We start from the raw sequence: 12,420 nt of genomic DNA, 5'->3' as shown, positions 1-12,420 counted from the left end.
ACACAAAATAATAAATGAGTCCCACTTTTGCTTCTTGAATACCATCTTCTTCATTGTTGACTGAATCCTCCTCTTTCCCTGAAATAATTAATTGATATACTTAAAGACATTTTAACATTTGAATCAGGAGGTTTGGAGAGTGCTAGAAGCTTTAAATGAGCATCTGAAAATTAAAAGGTTAAACATGAGGAGTCTGCCGAATCTGCTCACTTGATCTAATATTTTAATTTGTTTTTCAATCAGTTCCTGAAGTGCTTGCCTCGTTATAACAGGTTGAATTCTGTTTTACTGTCAAACTATAATGTATTGTTTGGTAGTACAGAACTTGAATACTGCTGAAAAGAGGGGCAGATTGGAGAAGATTTTTGTCTCTCACTCATCAGAACAAATGGAAGCATGTTAAAATTTAAATGATCACCGTTTATCCTATCAGAGTAAATCATGCTGATTAATTTGCAAGTTAGCTGATTGAGGCATTGACGTGGAGAAAGCAATAGGGAGCTATTGATTCTCCACACTTTAAGTAATTCAAAAAAGATACAAGGCTGGATGTATTTCTTCTGTTTACAGAGAATGACCCCAAGCTTCCAGTTGTGTTCTCTGGCCAACATTTGTGCCTCAGGCCTGCCGCAGTGTTCCAGCAAGGCACAGCACCAACTGGAAGAACAACAATTCATTTTCTGCTTGGGGACCCTGCAGCCTTCAGGACTCAGTAGTGTTTAATAATTTTACAGCCTGAACACCTTCTCTCATGACCTTTACCTACTGCAGGCCTTGTCATCACATGGGCTGCTTTCAGAACAGCTTACCCACTTCCACCTACTTATGGTCCCCACTATCAGCTCTTCTTTCTCCCTGGCTTACCAAAATCCATCCTCTTGTCTTTGAAACTGTTTTTCTCTCCCTCAGGGCTTCTGTCCACCTATTGCTTACCCCTTTACCTTCCCACCACTTGTCTTCAGCATATCTATCACCTTTTCCTTGCCACCAGCATTTCTGAAGAAGGTTCTGCTTGAGCTTGTCCTGACTCAAAACAACTTCTCTTTTAACTCCTCGCATTTTCTTCAGGTCAGAGGGAAGGCCATGGGTACCCACATGGGCTCTTGTTATGCCTGTCTCTTTATATATATATATGGAACATTCTTTGTTCCAGTCTTATTCCGGCCCCCACCCACAACTCTTTCTCCAATTTATTGATGACATAATCGGTGCTGCTTCCCTCCCTTGTCGAGAATTCAAAAGCTTTATCGATTTCACTTCCAATTTCCACCCCACCCTCACTGTCACCTTGTCTAACTCAGACTCCTCCCTTCCCTTCCTCGACATCTCAGTTTCCATTTCTGGCGATAGACCGGCCATTAATATCCACTATAAACACACTGTCTCCCACAGTTACCTAGACTATACAGTCTTGCACCTTTCTTCCTGTAAATACTCTATTCCATTCTTCCAGCTCCTCCATCTCTGTTGCATTTGTTTTCATAATGCCAACTTTGACAAGGTAGCCTCTGAAATGTCCAGCTTCTTCGGTAACTGAGGATTCCCTAGCACCATTGTTAACAGGGGTCTCAACTGGGTTCGACCCATTTTCCGCAACATTGATAGGGTTCCCTTTGTCCTTACCTACCATCTCATGAGCATCCACAACCAGAAAGTCATTTGCTGTCATTTCCACCACCTCCAGCGAGATGCCACCACCAGACACATTCGCTCCCTTATCCGCCTTCCACAGGGACTATTCCCTCCAGGACACCCTGGTCCATTCTTCCTTCACTCTCAATACACCTCCCTCCCCCCCCCACTCCCCCCTTCCCGCCCCACAGCTTCACAGCATCTTTCCCTGCAATCGCCCTCCTCAGTATCCAAGGGCCCAAACATACCTTCAAGATGAAGCAGTGCTTTACCTGTGTGTCACACAATCGAGTCCACTGCTCACAATGTGGTTTCCTCTACATTGGGAAAACAAAGCGTAGACTGAAAATCCACATTCTGCTGGCAAAAATGATCCTGAAGTTCCAGTTGTCTGCCACTTCAACACATCACCCTGTTCCATGGCCAACATCTCTGTCTCAAGCTTGCTGCAGTGCTCCAGTAAAACACAGTGTAAGTTGGAAGAATAATACCCTGTAGCCTTCTGGTCTCAATATTGAGTTCAATAACTTTAGGACTTGAACCCTCCTATGTCCTAGCTCCCAATCATACAAAACAGGCAATTATCATATAGCTGCTATCACACACAACCCATCGTTAGCCAATAACAGTCTCCATTAATAGCTATTTACCCACCTAGCCACACTATTATCCACTCCTTTGTCCAACTATTCTTCTCTCTTTTTGGGTACTATTCCCATCTATTATTTACTTCTTACCCCCTCTCCCCACCCTATTTTCTGCATAAACACCAACATTTTCCTAGCTGCCACCAGTTCTGAGGAAGGGTCACTGGATATGAAATGTTAATTCTGATTTCTCTTCACAGATGCTGCCAGACCTTAGAGCACTTCCAGCAATTTAGAACATAGAACTTAGAACAGTACAGCACGCTATATGCCCTTCAGCCCATGATGTTGCGCCGAGCCCTTATCTTAATCTAAGGTCAACCTAACCTACACACCCCTCAATTTATTACCATCCATGTGCTTGTCCAGCAGTCACCTAAGTGTCCCTAATGTCTCTGCCTCTACTACCACTGTTGGCAGTGCATTCCATGCACCTATCACTCTCTGCGAAAAGAATCTACCTCTGACATCTCCACTTTATCTTCCTCCAATCACCTTAAAATTATGACCTCTCATGACAGCCATTTCTGACCTGGGGAAAGGTCTCTGGCTACCTACTCTATCTATGCCACTCATTACCGAGTACACTTCTATCAAGTCGTCTCTCTTCCTTCTTCTCTCCAGTATGAAAAGCTCTAGCTCACTCAACCTCTCTTCATAAGACAAGACCTCCAATCCAGGCAGCATCCTGGTAAAGCTCCTCTGCTCTTGTCATCTAAGACTCCTTCACCTTACCATTCCTTGCCTGTCTCAGTGGGACAAAGTTATCCAATACTTGCAACAAGTGCTCCTTAAACAGCCTCTACATTTCTGTTGTGCATTTTCCATAGAACAATTGTTCTAAATTTATAGTCCACAGCTCCTGTCTAATAGCAGTATAATTTCCCCTCCCCCATTTAAATCCCTTCCCATACTGTCTGTTCCTACCCCAGTGAGACAGTTGTCACTGCCATCGAAATGCTCTCCCATCAAAAGATCGGACACCTGGCCTGGCCCGTTGCTTAGTGCCAAATCCAATATGGCCTCCCCCCAGTGGTCTATCTACATATTGAGTCAGGAATCCTTCCTGACACACCTGACAAAAATTGGCTCCATCCAGACCATCTGCACTAAAGAGGTTCCAATCTATATTGGGGAAGTTGAAGTCACCCATAACAACAACTCTGTTGCATCTGTACCTTTCCAAGATATGCTGTCCAATCTGCTCTTCAATCTCTCTGCTGCTATTGGGGGAATCTATAGATGATACCCAATAAAGTGACTGCTCCTTTCCTGTTACTGACTTCCACCCATACTGACTCAATAGGCAAACCCTCCTCAACAACCTTGTTCTCTGCAGCTGGGATGCACTCTCTAATTAATAATGCTACTCCCCTCCTCTTTTACCCTGTTCTTTTTAAAAGATCTAAACCCTAGAACATCCAGCAACCATCCCTGCCCCCGTGACCTCCATGTCTCCGTTATGGCCAGAACATTGTAGTTCCAAGTACTGATCCATGCTCTAAGGTCATTACTCTTATTCCTGACGCCCTTTACATTGAAACAGACACACATTAACCCATCCCTTTGCCCTAACAACTGTGTATCCTTCCTGACAGACTCTTTGCATTCTATTTCTACGCATTCAGCAACTATCCTCTCCTTTGATCTGTAGCTCTGATTCCCATCTCCCTGCCAAACTAGTTTAAATCTCCCAAAGTGCTCTAGCAAATCTCCCGCCCAGGATATTGGCGCCCCTCCAGTTTAAGTGCAACGTCCTTCATGTATAGGTCCCACCTTTCCCAGATGGTACCCTAATTGTCTACATATCTGAAGCCTTCCCTCCTGCACTAGCCCTGTAGTCATGTGTTTAGCTGCACTCACTCCCTGTTCCTCGCCTCACTGGCACGTGGCACTAGCAGTAATCTAAGTGACTATTGTGATTGTCTTAAACAAGTGTAGCCATTGTTAAAATATTAAAATGCCCAAAGAGAAATCCTTTGATAAATTGATGGCTGTATGTGCTTGAAATGTTACTAAAGCTGCCTTGTAAATCATGGCAAGAAAAATCATGCTAGTTAAAAGATCTTCAATTCTATGTAGATTTCAGGTTATTTTTGATTGCTATGATGTTTGAGGCAATGCTCTTGGCTGCTTTGGCCACAGTTTGGCTGAAATAGGAAGAAAGGTTTGTGGAGATGCTGAACTGTTTTACAGGAGTTTCCTGTTTTTTATTTGCTGAAATTGGAATGATGCTGGTTACCTTTGAGGCCCCCAAATGAGGAGAAAAAGCACCAGCCAAGGTGAACATTAATCTGCAGAAGTTGACGGAGGGAAGGTTTCAGAGGGATTATAAGGCAGTGGGTCTTCAGAAATGGAATGTGAATTGGAATTTCATTGAGGAAGTGTGTGTAAGGCAACTATATTCAACATGGGCAAATTACTTCCCAATGCCACCTATTAGAGCAAGGAGTAGAGCCCAATGCTAGGTAAGCATTGCACCACTAGTGGCAGGGGAATTGACTGTGGCTGTAAGCCTTTATAACTCCAACATTTGCAAGCTGCTTTTTGTAAAGTCAGTATCACCTGTCAATTACTGTGAAAATGGCATTTCAGAATGTTCTTCCTGCACTGTTCACTAGCTTTCCCATACAGGCTGACAAGCAGGTAAAAAAACCCAATGGGATTAAAAATGGGAGACTAGACTCACTGCCTTTAAGAGTGGTTAAATCAGAAACTCTTGTAACCTTTGAGCAGCATTTACCTGTGTTGCCTCAGCTTCCAGAGCTAGAAAATGGGAATAGTGTGTCAGAACTTTGTTGACGGGCACAGACATGATGGGCTATATGGCCTCCTTGTGTGCTGTAACCATCCATGATTTCAGGATTCCATCAAACACTCAGTTGTAGTGCTTCCCATTAGGAAACAGTAACATATGAGCAACTGGAAGCTATTTTTCCTGAATAAAAGCAATCCAAACATGTAACCACAGTGGTGCACATTTCCTGGTAGCTGTCATGATGCTTTCAAAATGTCAGTCCTCAATGCTCTCACTCAGACTATCAAGTGGGTGGGATAATGGATATGCCCTTACCAATCTCGGAACAGGTATGGAGAACCAATGTAATCACATCCAATAGCAAACCATTGCAGTCTTAAAACACTTCTTTAGCTGGGAGTAGGCTGTAGTTTTTCCTTTGCCCATTATTATCAGCAGTTTTCAGCTAGTTACAATTATCAGCCCGTTCTCTTTAAATATTACAGCCGGCTCTTAAACAGTGCCAGCAGCATGATATTGATCTCTCCTCCAATTTGGTGACTTGACAATGAACAGCACAAGCAATGCTGACAGCTCACATGATGTATTTAAATTAGTCAGATGGACCAATTTGAGGCCTTATTAGATTGAGTGTGCATCCTGTACACAGCACTCTGCTGAGAAAATGTCTTAAACCAATTTTGCCCTTTTGTTTATATGCTCGCCCTCAAAGGCACACAATATAGTAGTAATCCTAGAACATTGTTTTTGCCTTCTACACTATAGTATACCAGAGGTTATTTTTCTTAAATGCTGAAGCAATCTCAATCTTTTTAAAGCCCACAAGAGTGCTTCTTTGCCTGCCTTGAGGTGGGCAAGGTAACAGAAAGCAACCTTGTGAATATTATACTTTTGCAGGATTTTGCAAGGCATAGCAGTCTTCCTTCTTGTTGCAAAGTTAATGCATTTCTCAAACTAATTCCCTTGAGTACTCAGTCAGAATGCCATTAGTTACACCAATTGTCAGCACTTTAAACTGGCAGTGTTTCAACTGATGTGTCAGTTTGGCAATTCACTAGAAAATCCAACTTTTTATACTGGATTTGGACTCATCAGTATTAAACAATTAGATCAGTTGAAAGGTGGGACTGGAAGCTGTCAGAAACATTCAGGCATAGATTAGATGGTAGGACCAAAGTCTGTCAAAGCCAGATTTATCAGAAGATGCTATTGGAACAGTGTCAGAGCCAATCTATCAGGTATTTCTTTCTTCCTTTTGTTGATACTTCCACATAAACAGAATGTTGACATTTTTCTTAAGTGGGTTAACAGCTTCTGAGGATCAAAGGAGTGGATTATAGATTCTCCTGCTAGCAAGTTTAAAGGCAAGAGCATATAAAGTACAGTGCCCAGCACTTACTCTGATGCAGTTTTAATAGTGGCATGGCTGGCATAGGGCAGTCTGGCTGTTGACTAGCCTAATATGTGAAAAGATCCCTTATTCATCTGCTCAGCCAGCTCACCTCCTCACGTGCAGTACTAGAAATGGCCACGGCTTGTGGCGGTGCTGTTTTACTGGACATCTCCCAGCCTCCAAGGGGACGCTTCCTGTCCCTGAAGAGTGGAAGTCCTGTGACCAGTTTATTGAGACTCAATCAGCCGTTCTTCCCACAGAAGCCCCCCAACCCCATTTTTAGGGCAAGTGAGAAGGGTAGGGGAACAATCCATAAATTTAGCCGGAAATTACAGGTGGTTTAGCAAATTTTCTCCAAATTATAAATAACACACTTGCTGCTAAGGTGCATTTGAAAATGTTTTTCCTCCTGAAAGAAATGGAAGATTCCATGAAATGGAAGCAGGCCTGTCTAGTCTGCTTTGAGGTTTGTGTTCTGTAGGAATTGTTGTATTAACAATATACTCATCCTATTCTTAGATCTCTTTATTCTTATTTCCTTTGAACCAGCCATCTGATATATTTTTAAACAGTAAAGTCTCTTTCAGTCACTAATAGGGCATCCCACAGCCTGATAATCGTCAATGCAAAACAACATTTGTCCAGTTCCCTGTCCCAAAGCTCTTGCATTCAGTTTTTCGTCCAAGTTTTTTGTTTAATCCCTAAAATGGTTCATGTTTATGGCATGGAGGCAAGATTATTTGGAGAGTTACAAATGGGATTGATTACTGAGCGATTCCCATTTCTGACTGAAGATCGACAGAATGTTGTTGATAAATCAGCCTAAGGCTTTTTGGGCTAGGACAAATCCGAGGATTCTGTAGGGATGTCCTGAGGGAGAGGTGAATGGCCTCAAGCAAGTTGCTCAGTCAGAAACTTTGAATTCCCTTGTTAAAAGCACTGTAGCCATATTCATATCACAAATTGCAGTGGTTCAAGGATACAGCCCATCACCAACCTCTGACAGGCAATTAAGGGTGGGCTACAAATACAGCCTTGCCCATGACATTTGCATCACATGAACAAATTAAAAGCAGACATGTTTGGTGATGCAATTAGATATATGTTCGATCAGTATGTAAGGTAAAGCCAACATAGTCCTACCAGACAATATGGCTGCTCTGTCTTGAGAGACATAACTAGTTGTGGTTTAATCTGAGGGTTACCACACCTCAAGTGAGGGAGAGGTTGAGAAGGAGCATCCTCCATGGTAATCTCAGCTGATGTGATAATTGAAACCACATTGTAGGCATCATGGTGAGTCACTAAGCAGCTGTCCAGTCAACTAAGCTAACCAACCCTCATATCCTTCCAGTTAAAACATAGAAGGTATGGTTCGTAAGTTTGGAGATAACACCGAAATTGGTGTTGAAGTGGACTACGAAGATGGTTACCTCAGAGTACAACTGGAGCTTGATCAGATGGGCCAATGGTTTGAGGAATGGCAGATGGATTTAAACAAATGTGAGGTGCTGCATTTTGATAAGGCAAATCAGGGCAGGTCTAAAACATTTAAAGGTAAGGTCCTTGGAAGCATTCCTTAACAAAAAGATCTTGGAATGCAGGTTCATGGTTCCATGAAATTGGAGTCACAGGTAGACAGGATAGCGAAGAAGGTATTGGTATACTTGCCTTTATTGGTCAGTGCATTGAATATAGGAGTTGGGTGTGGCTGTGCAGGACATTGGTTAGCCCATTTTTGGAATTCTGCATTCATTGCTGGTCTCCTTGCTATAGGTAGGATGTTGTGAAACTTGAAAGAGTTCAGAAAAGATTTACAAGGATGTTGTCAGGATTGGAGGGTTTGAGGTAAAGGGAGAGGCTGAATAGGTTGGGGCTATTTTCCCTGGACTATTGGAGGCTCAGGGGTGACCTTACTGAAGTTTATAAAATCATGAGGGGCATGGATAGAGTGAATACCTCCTTGTACACTGGTGGAGCCTGTGAAAGTTAGGAGTAAGAGGGGGTACGAAGAATTGATAATCCATGCAATAAAGTTGAGATTGGGACACGTGCATGCTCACTCAAATTTTTGTCAAATTTTGTTTGATGCTTTGTTGTTTCTGACTTCACCTTTGAATGTTTGCATCCACCAGTGACCAACCCCGTTCCTTTCCTGCCATGATTTGACAACAATGCTTTGACGCCTTCCCCCCCCTCCCCCATTCCACCCTAAGTTTACATTATGACTACTTAGCAAGAAGCAGCTTTATCCTGTCAATGAGATGGTAATGTAATTGCAACCTTAGCCAGCAATCTGTCACAGCACAGGTTTATGGAAGATATGCCCCTCTGAAACTAAAGTAAGCAACAGATTAATGGCCTGACATGCATGTTAATCTCAATCCCAGGAAAAAAAAGGCCTTAAATGTCTTTAGTTAGTGAGTTATTCTCATTTCTCAGATGCTTGAACTTAGTGTCCTCTGGATACCTGAAATCAAATATTACAGACACATATGGTGTCTGTTTTGTTTAAAATATGTGCTGACTGTAGTTTAATCTCCCCTCCCAACTCCACTGGCTAAAAATGTTCACTTCCAATTCCCATTTTAACAATTAAATAATTGATGACTGCATTTAAACAGTACAGACAAGAAAGTAACTAAAATTTCATTGCACAATTTACAGAAGAAATTAAACTCTTAGCACTAATGGCCAAACATTCAGTTGTCCTATATACATGCAGTTATTAATTTTGGAATCTACAACAATTTTGACCATACATCATTGTTATCCATTGCAGAATAGGACTTCACTCATAAACACTTACAACATAAATACTTTCACTGGTGCCCTATAGATTCTGACTGAAACTGTCAATTTAAATATTAAATTGGAATACATTTGGAACAGCTGCAACATAAGTTGCTTTCATAGGAATTAAACGTGATCTAAATGCTTCATGCAACATCTCCCCATTACATTCTTAGGGCTTTTTCAGGTTATTGCTTGATCATGGAAACCCTACAAATATTACTTCATCGAATTTTGAGTCTGCTGAGTGCCAAAAGATGAGACATTTTGTATTGACTCTTATGATTGCTCTCTGGATTCAGGGAGAAGTGGATCACTTCACTGTGTTTAAGTAAGGTTATGTTTTGTGTCAAGAAGGAACCCAAGGTGAAAAGATTACAATTGAACACTTTGGTTCAAAGTGTTGATGAGGATAGGGATGGCGTCAGAGGGGGTCCGCTGAGTTCAACAGCGGAGTTGTTGTCCAGTCAAGAATGTTGTATCATTCTTATTATTTCAATTATATATTATAATTGCTTCCCCCACTCTAAACATAGATGGTGTAACTGGTTGAGTACTTTTACTGAAGCATCATAAGTGAGACATCATAAATGAGACAAAATTATAAATTGGGATCTGCATTGTTTCATTTACTTTTATACTTTTACAGTTCATGCACATTTCCATGTTTCTATTAGTAGACTATCATTTAATATTTTTTCCATTTATATTCACAAGCCAGGGAAAATCATTCACACAATAATTTTCAAAAGGTCAAAAAACATAGTAACATTGCACCATCCCCAGGTCAGCCTCATTGAGAGCACATAGAGCTAAATTATGTTCACTGGGGCAGTATCATAAGATTACCATTAAGGCATTGCAGTTTGGGCTGCTCTACACAATTAACATACATCAGAAACAACCCTCTTTCTAGGTAAATATCTTTCTGTTTTTAAAACCTTAAAAAATGCAACCATAATCGAGTTATTGTAAAACTGCTGATGTTTAATGAAATATACTGACACTGAATTCTACTGGAATAACTTTCTGGGTACATCCATTTCCAAGTTTTCAGATTGAAAGATGCGACAAATTCTTCCAAAATACTTCCTTCCGATAAGATATTAATTTTGCTGTGGTAGGCTAGCAGTCAGTGGAGCGCTGAGAAAGTGCACTAACTGTTAGGGTGTCACACTGCTGATAAGATGTTTCACTTTGGTGAATGTTACAGATTCTGTAGCACTTTTCAAGGAGGATGAAAATGATTTCAGTTTTTCCTAATGACTTTATGTCAGTTATGTATGAAAAAGTTTCATAACTTGTCTGTATTGCTGAAAGATTTTGCTGGCATTTTATATATGGCAAACTTGCGCTTCAAAAAAAAAGCTGCATGAAGCATTATAAGCAATATAAATGCAACTATCACCACTCTGAATTTATTCACCTTAAGTCGTGATTCATGCTCACATGTAAACTCTGTGGGTGGTTATGTTCTTATGGAGTAGATACTGATGTTTTCTACAGCTGCAACTGACACCAAATTTCCAACCAGTTAAAACAAAGATGGTAGTCTTGTTGGGGAAGGAGGGAAGAGATCAGGTGGTCATGGCCCATGTGAGAGCCAGCAACATAGATAAAACCAAGGGAGTTAGGATGCAAGTTAAAGCGCAGAACTTCAAAAAATTAGAATCAAATCATCACTGGATTGTTACCTGAGCTACATACCAACTGGCATAGAGTTAAGCAGAATATAAAGCTAATGAATGTAACTCAGAGTGCAGTGGGAAGAAAAGGATTGGATGCATGGGGCAGTGGCATCAGTAGTCAGGGAATAGCAAGTTTTTTATGCACTGGAATAGACTACATCTGAACAATGCTGGGACCAATTTCCTGGGCAATTGTGTAAACTGGGCTGTGGATCGGACTTTAAATGAACAAGAGATGATGGAAGGTTTAGGTGAAGCTACATTCAGTAATCCAAACTGAGAGGCTGAAGCATTGGAATGGTGTAGCAATCTGGGCAAAGACAAGCAGAGTTGGACAGGAATAAAAGTTGTGATACAAGTGTATAAAGCCACAACAGGAAATTGAGGTTAAACAATAAATCAAATTTTCTTATTTGAAGGCATGAGATATAAGTGAACTCGTGACAAAAATAGAGGTAAGTGATTCAGATCTAATTCAGATGAGGCAGAGGTTTAAGAGGGAGGCAGTAACTCAACAAATGAAAAGATAGCCTGCTCTGCAGCCATAGAGCACTGTGGATAGGATATGTTTGTGTGAGTGTTGTTCTGCACTCGATGATAAATGCTTTAGAACAGAATCTAAGTCCGCACTTTTCATGAGAGCATTATTTCAATTAACCAAATGTTATAAAACTCACACCTCACTGATTATTAGCTCCACGTATTTATACAACTAATTCACACTAATTAACAATTCATATATATTCATTCCCTCGTCCCTGATTTAATTAGGTCTCAAGTATCCCATCAGGCCCTAATAAATGATAACAGATTCCACTTTATATTGTTATGAAGATGTGGATGTACTGTATCTTTAACAGAGTTAGAAGCTAGCAAAACTACCTGACACAGTACCAATCCTCAATAAGGTAATAATGTAATACTTGGTTATAAACTAGATTATCTGGGTTGCCTGGAAATGACAAAACAGGTTCGAATTAGGCCAATCAGTTTAAATTACACCCCGAAAAATACCAAACTCCAATTAAGTTTGAATTTAGTATATTGACAATTTTAAAAGCCAATGACACAATCTGATGCTTTGGGGGTATAAGACTGGGGAGGATTGGATAGTTGAGAGGAGAACTGCTAAGCCACCAGCATGTAAAGACTACCTGAAAAATATCTCTGTTAAAGATACCTTTATCAAACAGTAACCTGTGAATCAGAATCCCCAAGAAGAAGAAAAGAAGACAGGAATACAGAGAAGAACCAAAAGCTGCCTGGTTTTGCGATAAGAAGTTTTGTTTTGTAAATCATAATCAGGAGTTTTATCGAACTAGTATTATAGAAGGGAAGGTAAAAGATAGGTTAGAGGAAGGAGTTGTAAATCGTTGTTAATTATTCTCTGTTATACTTCAAGAAATAGAATTGTTAATTTTTACTTTAAATAGTTCTTAGCCTCTCCAATTTTCACAGATTACTGAACAGGATAAATCTTTTCTATGTTGCTGGTTTAAATTAAGCAGG

The 12,420-nt window shown here is 40.7% G+C and overlaps 1 protein-coding gene across 1 annotated transcript in view; it reads right to left on the bottom strand.

The window, feature by feature from the left end:
• The window catches only part of LOC132828977 (calcium/calmodulin-dependent protein kinase type IV-like), a 147,793-nt gene that overhangs the window by 53,448 nt on the left and 81,925 nt on the right, over window positions 1-12,420 (bottom strand). The window lies entirely within an intron of this gene.

Source organism: Hemiscyllium ocellatum, chromosome 28 (assembly GCF_020745735.1).
Source record: "Hemiscyllium ocellatum isolate sHemOce1 chromosome 28, sHemOce1.pat.X.cur, whole genome shotgun sequence".
NCBI classification, from domain to species: Eukaryota; Metazoa; Chordata; class Chondrichthyes; order Orectolobiformes; family Hemiscylliidae; genus Hemiscyllium; species Hemiscyllium ocellatum.
Note: the sequence above shows the minus strand (reverse complement) of the source record. Positions and strands in the feature narration are given on the sequence as shown.